Consider the following 15,201-nt stretch of genomic DNA (forward strand, 5'->3'; position numbering starts at 1 on the left):
ATAATTGCTTTTGTTGTAACAACCTGTATGAGTAAGTTAGCTATTTTCCACCATGCTTGCTGTCAAGCATCCCCCATAATTTCCTGAAACACCAGGCGAAACTCCCATCAGGTGGTGAGTGCAGGTTGACACCTTTGAGATGAATCTGGGGCAATAGGAACCTCTAGATTCAGGATGGGGAGGAAAAAATGCTTGCTTCTACACTTGCTTGGCTTTGAAGTAAGGTCAACATTTTAACATTTACCAGATTTGATACAAGATGATGGTGAAGGTCTCAATGAATACCAAGTTACTATAAACAAACTTAATTTGAGAGTTGTCAAACGACATAGCCTGGGTGTGTTAAGACACAGATTTTTCAAAGGGAAACAAAGTGTGGATGAGGATGTGGATGCTTATGTTTCTGTACTTCGGACACAGATCTCTGAGTGTCAGTTTAATAATTTCACTGACCAACTCATCATAGACCAATTTGTGAGTTACTGCAACAACAAATAGATACACTAGTAATTATTGTCCATGGGCAATACTTCACTGGAAGAGTTTATTGAGTAGCCAAGAGCATAGAATTTTTTCAAATAGCAGTCAGAGAGTTGGACGGAAAACCTAGTGAAGCAGTGAATATTGTAAATTCTGCAATTATATGTGTCAAAATTCTATGAAGGTGAAAAGTTTGTCATCTGACTTATGCTTCCATCATGGTAATGCCCCACATGTCAAGGGGGGTAGGTCTCCTGTAATTAAAGTCTCATGCAATTAATGCAAGAAAATTGGCCATATTATAAAGGTTTGCCAGAAGAAAAGAAACTCCAGGAAGTTTGTTGTTTGTGGTAGGGATTCAGATGCTGATGCTGAATTTGATTCTGAAATTGATGGTTTACATGATTTAGTACTCATGGCTGGTGAAGAAGACTCCTCTACTCATGAGTTGAATGACAAGTCTAGAGTGGAATCACCCAGGGTGGGGGACCCTGCATTGTGTGTCCATCCTATTCCAGATATTCATGTTGGGGAAAAGTCTTAAAAACAACTAGTAGATTCTGGTGCAATTATTACTAGGATCACCCAAAGTCTATTAATAGAAAGTTGGGGTAACAGGGCTTTGTTCCCACAAGACCTCTCTTGTTTTGTATGAAGGGTGCAGGATTGAGCTCCTGGGTTACAATGAAGATGTGTTAGAGCTCAAAGGTGGGAGGATCAAAGCAAAGATGTATGTAGTAGTGAAGGGCCTCAACATCCTGGGAAGGTTTCAGCAGGGACTTTTTGGAATAATTCTAAGACCTGGTGCTAAGGAGCAGGTTCCTGAGGCTGAATGTGTTGATATGGCTTTAGAATAGAGTGGACAATTTCCTGAAGTCTTCAGTGATGAGCTTGGTAACATTTGAGAATTTAAGCATAAAACCAAGATCAAGTAGGGTGCAGTACCTGTAAAACATAAGCTAAGAGGAGTGCCCTTCAGTGTCAGGGTTGACCTTGCAGAAGAACTTAGAAGTTTGTGTGAAAGAGGTATTATTGAACCTGCTGAATCATCCTCGTGGCTCCCTCGTTTGATAGTTGCACACAAGAGGTGTAGACAGCTATGTGTTTGTGTAGGTTTGAGGTCACTTAATAAAGAAAAATAGATAGACTTGCATTCCTTACCCAAAATTAACAATTTGTACGCATGTACTAGAGGGGTGAATTTGTTCTCTAAGAAGGATCTTGCTTCTGCCTAATACCTGGTGGAACTTCAGCCTAATGCCTTTGTTTCACCCACTAGGATTTTCCACTATTGCACCATACCATTTGGATTCACCTCTGCGGCATCCATCTCTCGGAGAGTTCTGTGTAACCTTCTGAAAGATGTGGATGGGATCCTGGTATTCCAGGACGATGTGTTGGCTTTCGCATAGGTCGCAGCCCATAATGTTATTCTGGAAAGTGTTTAGGAAATATTTAAGAGCCATTGTGTTATTCTAAAAAAAGAAAAGTACACATTTTTGAAAAACAAAGTGGAGTATCTGGGACATATTATCTCAAAGGACGGTATTAGTCCTAGGTCTAGACTAGTTGATTCCATTCTAGGAGTGCCTCCTCCCTCTGACAAGGTGGCCATCAAAGCTTTTCTTTAATTTTGTGAGTTTGACTCGTGCTTTACCCCAATTATCCTATGAAGATCAGGCCCATAAGTAACTTACTTAAGAAAGGCTCCTGTGTGGTATGATGATCATTCTGAAGCATTTACAGAAATAAAAACTTTGTAAAGTCAAAGCAAAGCCCTCAGGAAATTTGATCCTCTGCTTCCATATTGTATCACAGTGGATGCCAGTCAGGTGGTGCTAGGGGCTATCCTCACACAGAGAACAGGTGAGTTTGAACACAGTGTTGCATTCATATCAAGAGGTTTGTGTGAAAATGAACTGCAGTACTCAGTTATCGAAAAAGAGCTTTGCACCTATTGATATGAGATAATGTGGCTTTGGAATGGAGTTAAACATTTCCTGAAGTCTTCACTGATGAGCTTGGTAAAATGTGGGGATTTAAGCATAGACTCAGGAGCAAGCAGGATACAGTACCTGTGAAACATAAGATAAGGGGAGTGCCATTCAGTGTCAGAGATTACTTTGAGAAGGAACTTAAGAGTTTGTGTGAAAGAGCAGTTATTGAGACTACTGAGTCATCCCTGAGGCCCTCTCCTTTAGTAGTTGTGTACAAGAGATGTGGACAATTGCATGTTTGTGTAGGTCTGAGGTTGCTTAACAAAGAAATATATGCAGACTCTCATCCATTACCCAAAATCAACAAGTTGTTCACACATACTACGGGAGGGAATTTATTCTCTAAGTTTGATCTTGCTTCTGTCTACCATCAGGTGGAAGTTCACCCCGATTCAAGACATCTTACAGCATTTGTTTCACCCATTGGGACTTTACAGTACTGTTGCATGCCGTTTGGACTCTCCTCTGCAGCATCCGTCTTTCAAAGAGTTATGCATAATCTTCTGAAAGATGTGAATGGGGTTGACTTACCTGAATATGTCTGCTGCTTTAAGCAAATTACTACAGAGAGCCAGGAGACAAAATAAGTCATCACTTCTGTCTCTAGTGTATATTGCCTTACTTCAGTTTATTTCTCATAGAATATTGAAAATTCCTGTCAGCAGCCAGGCCAGATCTCTCAAATGTCAAAATGGAATTCTGACAACAACATTCTAAAGAGCTATTCCAAAGGAGAGATAAAGGGAAGGGTGAGGCTCGAGGAGGAAAGGATTCAACCAAAACCTAGTGCACAGTGTAAGATACTTAAGAAACATATTGTACTTTTACAAAGCACACATGACAATGTACTATATTTTAAAAAGCATTATAGGTGACAAAGAGCACATGAGAGTGCAATATACTTAAGGACTGCAATACAACTTCTGTAAGGCAGATGCAACTTCTAAACAGTCATGTGGTTTCTGTGCTACAACTATCCACAACAGTTCATCATACTAGTTTGATCATTGAAAGAGGAAGTAGGGTCAGTTTTGATTAAGACAGAGACAGCATAATTTTCAGAGAATCCAGAATATTTAGATGTTATTTAGCCTGTCTGTACTTCATGACAGGTCATTGTCTTATACTGCCACATTGTGTTTGGCACTTACAATTGTCATAGGTTGTGAGAAACAGTTAGTACTATTAATATTGTTCTGGTTTCTTCATTTGAACCAAATCAACCATGCTCTACAAGTGTTCCGTAACTCCATGTGCAAAGGGATGCTTCTTTATCTACCCAGGTTTATGCAACTTTCTCTTGCTCATTATTTTCTCTGTATCAACTCAAGGAGGTTTACACTCTCCTAACCAAATGACTGCCATATATGTCTTAGGTTGCATAACTTGAGTGGCACAAATAAAGAGAATACTGTTACACTGTTGAAGGTTGAAAGGTAGGACCACATCATATTTAAAAATGCCTTTTCCACATGCACATTAGTAACATAACTCTGAATTAACTTATTCATTATATGGTTTGCTCACCAGTGGTGATAATTTGCCCGGTCCTAGTCATAATACTGTGTGTGTAGTAATCTACCATTAGTTAGATACCCTGAATTTTGACATGATTTAGGGATCCCCAATGTCAAAGCCAATTTGTTCTAGAGCTTATCGGGAACTTCATCAGGACAAGGGGGTACTTTCTTTACTTTTCTAATCTTTTGACATTTGTTCTGCCATAGATTCTAACCCAAGCAGCAATATTGGGCTATAATCTTACCTTTAATAAAACTGTCCCCTAAATGGCCCTCATGAGCAAGACTGAATCTTGGTGGGACAATCTTTCTTCCTCTGAAAATCTTACCCTCAACCATGCTCAGCTCCCATCTGACTTTTCACTAAGTAAATAACTACTCTTTTTCCCACTAGATAAATAACTACATGCCCCTGCCCATCATCATGCCATTTTTTACCATATATTCCACCCATTCATCCTTCTTCAAACCTGACAGATCTAAAGAGAAAACAGCATCCTCAACCTGATCCTCTTAATCTTCTGCTTCAATCAATGGAAGGTGCAATAGGTAATCTGACGCCAAGTTCTGAGTTCTTGGTAAGTATCTTATAATATTGTGCCCATCTAAGCATAATATACATTCTGATTTTCTGGGAGTGGTATGTTTGTGATTAGTTCTTATTCCAAAAGGGATTCTTAAAAAAATAATTAGAAGTACCTAACAGACCAAAATCAGGTCATTGCTTCTCTTTCTGTGACTGGATATATACACTTTGACCCCTTTAAAGTGTGGGACACAAATGCTGCAATCCCTCCCCCACTTCTTGAGTTAGGGTAGCACCTAAACTCTTGGTTGTGGCATCGGTGGTAAAATGCCATGCCTATTAACATGAGAATGTCCAAGAGATGGGGCTTCAGTGACAGACAACTTTATTCATGCAAATACTGCATGGCAATTATGATAATAATCAACTGACTCATTTTTCAGTAGTGAATGCATTGGTTCTACCTTGATATCAATTTTGTTTACAAATTTGTTGTAATGAATCAGATAGAAATAGGAAAAAATTGGATTTGTCCTCCTTGGCTAGAGTAGAACCTTTCTTTGTCACCTCTGTTACGTCTATATATAGTTTAATTTTGTTCTTGATAAAGTGAGCCCCAGAAACTTGATAGATTCTTCTCCAAATGGCACATTTCATTTTTTTGTAAGTAATCCAGCTTTCTTTAACCTTGATAGCACTTCTCTCAGGGAGGATTCATGGCTCTTCTTTGATGACCTATAAATTAAAATGTCATCTTGTAACCAGGGCACTTTAGTGAGGCCCACCAAGACGTGTTGCATTATACTTTTATAATCAGACACCAATCCAAATGTTACCATCTGGAGACCTCAATTTGGAGTGCAACAAAACCTGATAGATCACGAGGACAAACCCTAAAAGTTTGGTGGCACTGCCCCCTCCAGTGACCAGAACGTGCAAGAGCCCTAGGTATTGGTCACTTAACGTTGCACACGCAGAAGGACAGTTCATTCCGGACTGTAAAAGGACCAGACGGAATACCCATTGAAGTGACTTCAGACACCACAAGAACCTCCCACCAAAGTGTCCCTGCTGACCTGCATATGACCCTCAACGTGACCTACCTCCTGCTTCCAAGGGGACCTTTGCACACAGCTCCTGGCTCACAGATTTGCTCTGCACCGAGTCACCCTGTGCCCTCCACCAAAGATCCACCTGTGTCCTAGGGTCTCCCACCCCTTGTGACCTCAACACTCCAAGGGAACCGCCACCCAGACTTACCTTTAAGTCCACCTGTGCAGCGCTTTCTAAAGTCGTCCCCTGGAATGGCCTGGGACTAGCTCCAACAGCATTCTGCAGCTTCTCCAGCGGGAACCGGGAGCTGCCTGAACTTCTCTAGCTGGTCCATAGTGCCCATCAATGACCTCAACATGCCTCCAAAAGGAGACATGGGTAAACACAATGCCTGAGTTTATATGAATTTTCAAAGTACTTTCTCCATTGATTCATATGGTGTGTAATTAAGCACAACAAGACTATTTTTATTAAAATTAAAAAATTACCAACTTGAAAAGTAGTTTCTCGATTTTGATGATCTTGGGCTTAACATTTTTATAAAAATCTGAAGTATTTGTTGTAAATTGGTCTCCAGTTATTCTTTTGAGGGTGTGGTCTCATTTATTGATACTGTGGGTACAACAAAGGTTTTGTACCTCTCCAAGATTAGCCTAACTGCTAGACCAAGCTACCGTAGAATTTAGAACATTCGGTGGCTAGATTTTACCTCTGTAAAATAATGTGTGGTTGCCTGGATCCCCTGCCCAGTGTGCCTAGCTTTGCACACTACAAAGAGGGCCAGCCTCCTACGAGGAGCAGCAAGTATAAGCAGTAAGAGCAACAACCCCAGCACCAGCCAAGATGTCCAGACAGAAATACAGGGGACGAGAAAGAGGAGGAGCAATTTCAGTGAGGAAGAGAAACAAACATTTCTAGATCATATGACAAAAAATGAACACCTTCTCTTTGTTACATCCAAATTGCCATTAGAGAAGAAGGAAACCATTTGTCAGTCCATAGTGGATAAGATTAACGAGTAAGTCAAATAAAAAGGGCAGTGCCTGAGTTAAAGATGAGGGGGCACAACTACCAATGCAGGACCAATTAGAAACTGGCAAAAAAGCGGAGGGAAGCCATGCGGACCGGAGGAAGTCCTGAGGACCAGGAAAAGTTGGACACCTTGGAGTAGCAGGTAATGTCAGTCATCCAAATAGAGTTGGTGACAGGATTGGAACAGGACAGTGCCGCAGTTGAGGACCAGGAAGAACTACAGGGTAATTGTAAACAAGGGACAATATGGTTGACACAGTCATGTACTGTAATGCAACAAAAGACTTTGCTATGCTGCACTGTGTGCAAGTGAAAGGGCAGTTATGTCTCTCATGTTAACTCACATATCTCATAACTGTAAGGTTCTTGCCCAGTGACAATTTGTCCAGCCCAGTCCATCCCTGCCTAAATTGTCAGGCTGATGCATCATATGCTGCCGCAATCCAGGTCGTCCTTTTAATACTGTGACTTGTAGTCTGATGTTTAACATGAGTAACCAGGACTACAAGTCTCACAATACAAAGCAAAACATCTGGACTGGAGCAGCACATCATGTATGGTTCTTAGAAAGCTACCGACCTGACTGTGACAGAGCAGGCCCCCTTGCACCATGAGGTAAATGTACTTGTATTGGGGCTACGAAGCCAAGAATGTAGTGTAAAGTAATGCAGTGGAATTGGCTATCAGAGGATTCACTTCTCACTTGAGAGGTGATCCAGGTGTTGAATATATAGAGTATCTCCAAGTAATATCCTCTGAAGAGCCATGTGTACAGCCTGAAACCACATTGCACCCAGCTGTCCTAATTTGCTGGGTGAGATCTCATATGTGCTGTCTGCCATGTTAGAAACCTCACTACCTCCTCTCTTGTACATCCAAATATTGGGGTGGGGATTGGGTGAATGCAAGTGATGCACACCAGAGGTTAATGGGTGTTTGCCTGTAGCACAGATGGTGTGTGAGCTTGGTGGGCCGCTGGTGGTTTAGAGCCATGTAGGTGTGGATGAGCACATTGAACTGGCCGTGTGTCTGAATGGGGAGCCATTGTATCTCGAGGAGGTGAGGTGTGCTATGTGCGCCACCAGGTAGCCTGAGCAATAGTTATCCACTGCTGTGTTTTATAGTGTCACACTTGTATAGCAGCTTATGCTGTGATGGCATAGAAGAGGGCAATAACGCAGTACACTCAACATGTGATGTGGGCCTGGCTGAAAGTGTAGCAGGTGTCAGGAGGGAAGCATAAGAAGAAAAGTCTGATTATGCTTCATATGTCAAAGCAGGAAGATGTGAAACAGGGAATTGTGAAGTGACAGGATGAGTTAGGTTTCCATGATGATGGGCAGGTTTTGGGGAAGCTTAGAGTGTGAAGTTTATGGGCCTAGTTGTGTGGGCAACCAAGGTAGGTAGATGGTACAGAATATCATCATGACTGTATTGTGAGGTTCAGCATGAGCCATAGCTCTCACATATAGGTAGGCATGTTGGTCAATTGCATATTGTAACAAATGTCGAATGGTGTAGGTCTCTCCTGAAATGTAATATATAATCTGGGAGTCATCAGTTTTTTAGACTAAGGGGGTCATTACAACATTGGCGGTAAAAGCCGCTTACCGCCGTGTAGAAGACCGCCAACACACCGCCGCGGCTGGGGTATTCCGCCACAGCTATTATGACCCACAGCTCGGAATCCGCCAAAATCTAAACACCCACAACAGTCCGCCACACCAAAGGTCAGTGATAAACTGGCGATAACAAAACCTCAACCGTCACGCCAACAGAAATACGCCCACACTATCACGACCCACGAATCCACGCGGCGGTCTTTCAACCGTGGTATTCCATTGGTGGTATACACCACTGCGCTCAAAATACACACACATATACAAAACACAACCACATTGGTTATTTTGAAATACACACACCTGATACACATACACACACCACTCCCACACACCCAATACAATATAAAACACACACCCACATCACCCACAAACCTTTACGTCAACAATTGCGACTGAGAGCCAGAGAGACACCACCATCTACAAACTAGCATCAACAGGCACTCCACACCATCACTCACACAACATCGACGCACCTCACACAATACACCTCTAAATATCACCCACACGTCACAACACACACCACCCCACACCACCCCATGACACCGCAAAGACACCCCAGGTTCTCTGAGGAGGAGCTCAGGGTCATGGTGGAGGAAATCATTCGGGTAGAACCACAGCTATTCGGATCAGAGGTGCAGCACACCACCATAGCTAGGAAGATGGAGCTATGCTGAAGAATCGTGGACAGGGTCAATGCAGTGGGACAGCACCCAAGAACTAGGGATGACATCAGGAAGAGGTGGAAAGACCTACGGGGGAAGGTGCGTTTCGTGGTCTCAAGACACCACATCGTGGTTCAGAGGACTGGCGGCGGACCCCCACTTCCTCCCCCACAACTAACAACATGGGAGGAGCAGATCTTGGCTATACTGCATCCTGAGAGCCTCGCAGGAGTAGCTGAAGGAATGGACTCTGGTAAGTCAAACCTTTAACTACCATATCCCCCACCCTACCTGCCTGCTAACACATACCCCCACCCTCGCCCTCACCCCCATCACTCCAACTCCTCACACATGTCCCACTATCACAAACCACACATCCTAAACCCAAGCCCTGCATACAACACCAAAGCATGGACACTTATCACCAAAGCATGTCCACTGCACATACCCATACACCCCCCTAAACCATTATCACACAAGGTCCCACACAAGAATGCAAGCACTGGGGTACAGGGTCACCCACCCATTGCACACCATGGCACACACAGATGCAATAATCATGCCTTTACACCCCTGCAGGACCTCTACCCAACGTCACCGGACAGGAGAGTCCAGGCATGTCCACTCCACCCACAGAAGAGGCCCACAGTGATGACAGCAGCTCTGTCCAACTGGATCTAGATGACCAGCCCGGCCCATCTAGGACCTCAGGACAGTCGGTTCTCCTCACACTTGCACAGGCCACTACAGAGCATCCCCCCTCTGGAAACACCAGCACAGTACCCACCCAGCGGGCCCATACCTCTGTCCCCAGGACACATCAAGCAGCAGTGTGTCCACCACTACAGGGAACCCAGGCTAACCCACCAACCTAACAACATCAGGGACCTGGGGCATTGGCAGTGGGCACACGGTTCAGGGGACAGAGGCCCAGGAACACAGGGGAACTGGGAGGGCAGCTGTGCGACAGGGGGAGGACAGGCCCAGGGAACCCACTCTCCACGAGGCCCTCTCCAACATCATGGGAGCCTACCACCATTCCCAGGAGACAATGGCAACGGTACTGGTCAAGTTTCAGGCGACCCAGCGGCTGCTGGATGAACAGTATTTGAGGTTCAGGGAGGAACTCAAATCTATCAGTTCCACCCTGGGCACCATTGTAGGGGTGCTGAAAGAACTCATCAACACCAGGAGGGACACTGTGGCACAACAAGGGCCCCCTGACACTAGCCTGGACGATGAACTGCCCACCACCTCCTCCGGCGCTAGTGGAAAGGAGGCACCGCCACAGGACCACGACACCAGCACCCAGCCCCCTGCAGATGGAGAACCGCCCCGCAAACGGTCCCTGAGATCCAGGACAAAGACAGAGAACAATGCCAAGACCCCCGCCGAGAAGTGAGACCACCCTGATTGTCATCCTTCTGTCCCACTTTGTTACCCTGTCCATACTTAAACTGCCCTAGCTCCACTTCCTATGCCCCTTTGGACAATGCACCTGTGAGACTACAGTAATAGACTGGACTCTGCCATGGACATTCCTCCTCCATCACCCCTGACCATTTTACAACCCCCTCCACTATTTTGCACTTAAATAAACACCCTTAAATCACAAAACAATCTGGAGTCAGTCTGTGCTTTCGAAAATTTGTATTTGCAATAACTGTGGAAAAATGCTATATCAAAGGTAATGACAACATACCTATGTCACATAGCTCTAGTCCATGAGGAAACAAAGCAGATGTCACACAGTGAGACCCACATCTGTGAAACTGAAAGGGAAAGTGACAGCTCAGGGTCCATACACTGGGTGAAAATGACAGACAGATGAGAGGTAGAAGAATTAAATCAGATGTAGCAGGCAGTGTTGTATTCTAACCTGTGTCTCACTGGAAGTATTGCTGGATCACTGTGTTCCTGTTGTTTATGTCCTCTTCTTCTGCTTCCTCGTCTTCACTGTCCACAGGCTCCACAGCTGCCACAACACCTCCATCTGGACCATCCTCCTGCAGAAAAGGTACCTGTCGTCGCAAAGCCAAGTTGTGAAGCATACAGCAGGCCACGATGATCTGGCACACCTTCTTTGGTGAGTAGAATAGGGAACCACCTGTCATATAGAGGCACCGGAACCTGGCCTTCAGGAGGCCGAAGGTCCTCTCTATAATCCTCCTAGTTCACCCATGGGCCTCATTGTAGCGTTCCTCTGCCCTTGTCCTGGGATTCCTCAGTGGGGTCAGTAGCCATGACAGGTTGGGGTAGCCAGAGTCACCTGCAAATGGCAAGGGACAACTGTTAGACACACACTAACTCTTAGGGACATTCCCAGACCCAGACACCTAGTCACACTGTATTGGGTCCATGTTTTCACCTAATAGCCACACACGGTGCCTCTGGAGTGGGCCCATCACAGAAGGGATGCTGCTATTCCGCAGAATGTAAGCGTCATGTACGGAGCCAGGAAACTTGGGCCCTTATTTATACTTTTTTAGCGCCGCGTTTGTGCCACTTTTTGATGCAAAAACGGCGCAAACTTACAAAATACAATTGTATTTTGTAAGTCTGTGCCGTTTTTGCGTCAAAAAGCGGTGCAAATGTGGCACTAAAGAAGTAAAACTATGGGCTTTGGCGTTCACATGGGAGATTTACTGGTCGGCCATGCACACCATCTGCACATTCATAGACTGGTAACTCTTCCGGTTTCTGTACACCTGTTCACTCATGCGGGGTGCACCAAGGACTCATGTGTCCCATCAATGGCACCCACGATGTTGGGGATATGTCCCAGGGCACAGAAGTAACCTTTCACTGTAGGCAAATCCTCCACCTGAGGGAACACAATGTATCTGCGCATGTGTTTCAGCAGGGCAGACAACACTCTGGACAACACGTTGGAGAACATAGGCTGGGTCATCCCTGATGCAATGGCCACTGTTGTTTGAAAAGACCGACTTGCCAGGAAATGGAGTACTGACAGAACCTGCACTAGAGGGGGGATTACTGTGGGATGGCAGATAGCTGACATCAGGTCTGGCTCCAAGTGGGCACACAGTTCCAGGATTGTGGTACGATCAAGTCTGTATGTGACAATTACATGATGCTCCTCCATTGTCGACAGGTCCACCAGTGGTCTGTACACCGGAGGATGCCGCCATCTCATCACCTGCCCCAGCGGACGTGCTCTATGGAGGAGAACAGCAAGCAGAGAGTCAACCAACACTGAGGTACGTTAACACAACTTTATAGGAAAATGTATGAAAATCGATATATGGCTGTATTAGTGTTTAAGCAAGGCCTAGATATGTGTGACAAAGTCAAAATTAATGCCACGTGGCCCCCTGAAATGGCGGCTGCCTGACCTGTAATGTGGGACAAGGGGATATGAATTCCAATTTCAATTTCAGCTTTATTTCGGTAAAACAATACCATAAAAGCATACTGGCAAAATTCTTACATTTCTAAAAGGAACGAAAGCACTTTTAAAAAAGAAAAACAATAAAACAGATCAAGACCAGAACTCCCTCAGGGCCATACAATGCAAATGGGCAAGTTATGGGTATGGATGTTATAAAAGTAAACAATTAATCAGTAAAAACACTATAAAAATATACAGTACACATCATCATGCAAATCACCATATAAATATTATAAAATTTTATAAAATACCCCTAAAATATATAAATCTTTGTACAAAAAACAGTTAAGATTGCTATCTCACTAATAGTAGCATTAACTATGAACTAGCACAAAAAGTGACCATTCTAAGAATAGGATATATGTTTTTGGAAGATTATTTGCCTCTAGCATGTCAAATTGCCTCTACAATCTTGGCAATGTGCATACCATCATCACTTGAGGGGTTGTTTGACTAATTTTTAAGAGATGATTGACAATCCCTAGGGCCCAACAATTCCTTTCTTTCTTGCGTGCCTATATTACTTAGAAGCCATATACAATCAAGTAGTGAAAAGGGCACGTTGTTCTAGCAGCAACTAATATTCACTTGACTACTAGAAACAAGTTATCTAATGTTGGTCTTAGAAACAATAAATAAAAGTAGATTACAGTATTTCATTTGTAAGACCCATAAAATTTACCTCCCGTGCCATCAGGCACTTATTTGCCTAGCTAAGAGGAGATTTTTTGGGATAAAAGTAGATAAATATCTGAATCCAGGAACAAGTTTCATAAGTGTCAAATGACCATTCTGGGTAACTTAATCAACCTCCCAGTAACTACGGTCCTACCGGGCATGGACAATGTCCCCTGGGCTAAATATATCCTTGGCTGATTGTAAATCCCAAGGCCATTGAATTGCAGAAGGTGACTCCCAATTATCGATTTCAAGACCATAGGTTAACTTTGGGAGTTTTGCCTGAGTTAAAGCGCCTACAGCCTCAGGCCCGCCTTGTCTCTGATGAATGAAATTGCTATTAAGAACCGGCTTAGACCAAGAACAACATATGGTATCGAGCTGGATCTCAAGAATCTAGCAGCTTCATTGCAGTTCCTGATTCCAGCGTTCCTGCAGATGGGTCGGATCCATTTCCTCCTTGGTTTATCGTAGGCAATGCAATTTAAAAGGACATGATCCGTCGTTTCTGGAGTCTCCATATTGCACAGCTCACAGGTCGCCTCATGATTACTCCCATTCAGGAGGCCCCATTTAAAGGTAAAAGCCTTGACCTGCAGAATCCCATATCGAAACTTCATAAATAAAACTTTTGCTCGTCTAGGTTGGATAGTATCGATCCATTCCTCAGCACTCGGTAATGGTTTAAAATTCAGAAAACTTAAGGTTAGTCTACCTGAGTCCTTGCTATAAAAAGGGCTATTAAAGATGAAGTCCCAAAATACTTGCTTTAGTCGGATCTTTGATTGGGTTGTGAGTGTATGCGGTTCGTCCCAATAGAATTTCAGCCCTAAATTGTAAAAGCATTGCCTGATATAGTGGAGCCACGGGAGGGAGATAGCCTTGTCCAAGCCCATGATCTCAATTAGTGATTGCCTGTATTGGATCAGTTCAGGGGTTGTCCAAAGTCTACACCAGTAGAGCAGGGGCCTCAGGGCTGCCAGTTTGCCTATTTGTTTCATATTAATGTCATAGGCTAAAGGAATCAACGGAGTGGATGGAGGGAGACCCAATACCCCCCTCATGAAATTATTTTCCTGAGTAGCCAATGGAGTTAGTTTTGTGAACCCCCAGAGTTCTGCGCCATACAGAGCAGCGGCCTGTGCTTTGCACCTATAGATCTCGAATATTGGTGACACAATGCTCGACCTTGAACATTTGTAATTTTTACTGATTGCCATGGAGCTATGAGTTAAGGAGATAGCAGCTTTGTTGATGTGCGGTGCCCATGACAATTTGGCATCAAGCAGTATCCCTAGGTAGTTGAAATTTTTAACTCGTTCCAATGCCTGCCCTCTAATCCAAATGTTTCTCTTGAGTGCTTTGTGAGGGTTAACAGTCAAGTATTTAGTCTTGTCTGCATTTATTTCTAATCCCTTCAAGCTGCAATACTCACTGAATTTATCTAGTAGAGTTTGCAGGCCCATTGGAGTTTGAGATAATAGGATGGTATCATCTGCAAAGAGGAGGGCGGGGACTGGATCATCATTCAATCTTGGTGAGTCGTGGTTACTTTGTTTCAAATGATGAACCAGATCATTGATGTATAATGAGAAAAGTGTTGGGGCAAGCACACAGCCCTGTCTCACCCCCCTCTTGATAGGTATTGGGTCTGTCAACTCTCCCTTTGGCCCCCATCGGACCTTTGCGAATGTATTTTCATGTAGCCTCTCCAGCTGGCCCAGGAGGTTCCTTGGCATGCCCTGTTTTCCTAATGCTGCCCATAAGGAGTCTCTCTGCACCAGGACAAAGGCTGCGCGCAGATCCACAAACGCGATATACAGGTGGCCTTTCTTTAGTCTGGTGTATTTCCATATTATTGTCAATAGCCTAAAGGCCTGGTCGACTGTACTGATCTGTTGTCTAAAGCCTGCTTGGTATATAGTCATTATGCTGTTCTCTTCTATCCAGATATTAATTCTATTCAGGATCTGTCTAGCATAAATTTTTTGTGTGACATCTATGAGGCTAATTGGTCTGTAGTTCCCTGGGTCTTCCCTGGATCCTTTTTTGTAGATTGGGCTTATTTCTGCCCCTGTCCATGTCTCGGGCATTAGGCCTCCCCTTGCTATAGCGTTACTTAGAAGGTTTAGATAAGGTGCCCAAATTTCTATGCTATGTTTGAACATATCCCCCGGGATCTTATCCAAACCGGGGGCTTTTCCTGGCTTGATTGCTTC

This window comes from Pleurodeles waltl, chromosome 1_2 (assembly GCF_031143425.1).
Source record: "Pleurodeles waltl isolate 20211129_DDA chromosome 1_2, aPleWal1.hap1.20221129, whole genome shotgun sequence".
In the NCBI taxonomy this organism is placed as follows: domain Eukaryota; kingdom Metazoa; phylum Chordata; class Amphibia; order Caudata; family Salamandridae; genus Pleurodeles; species Pleurodeles waltl.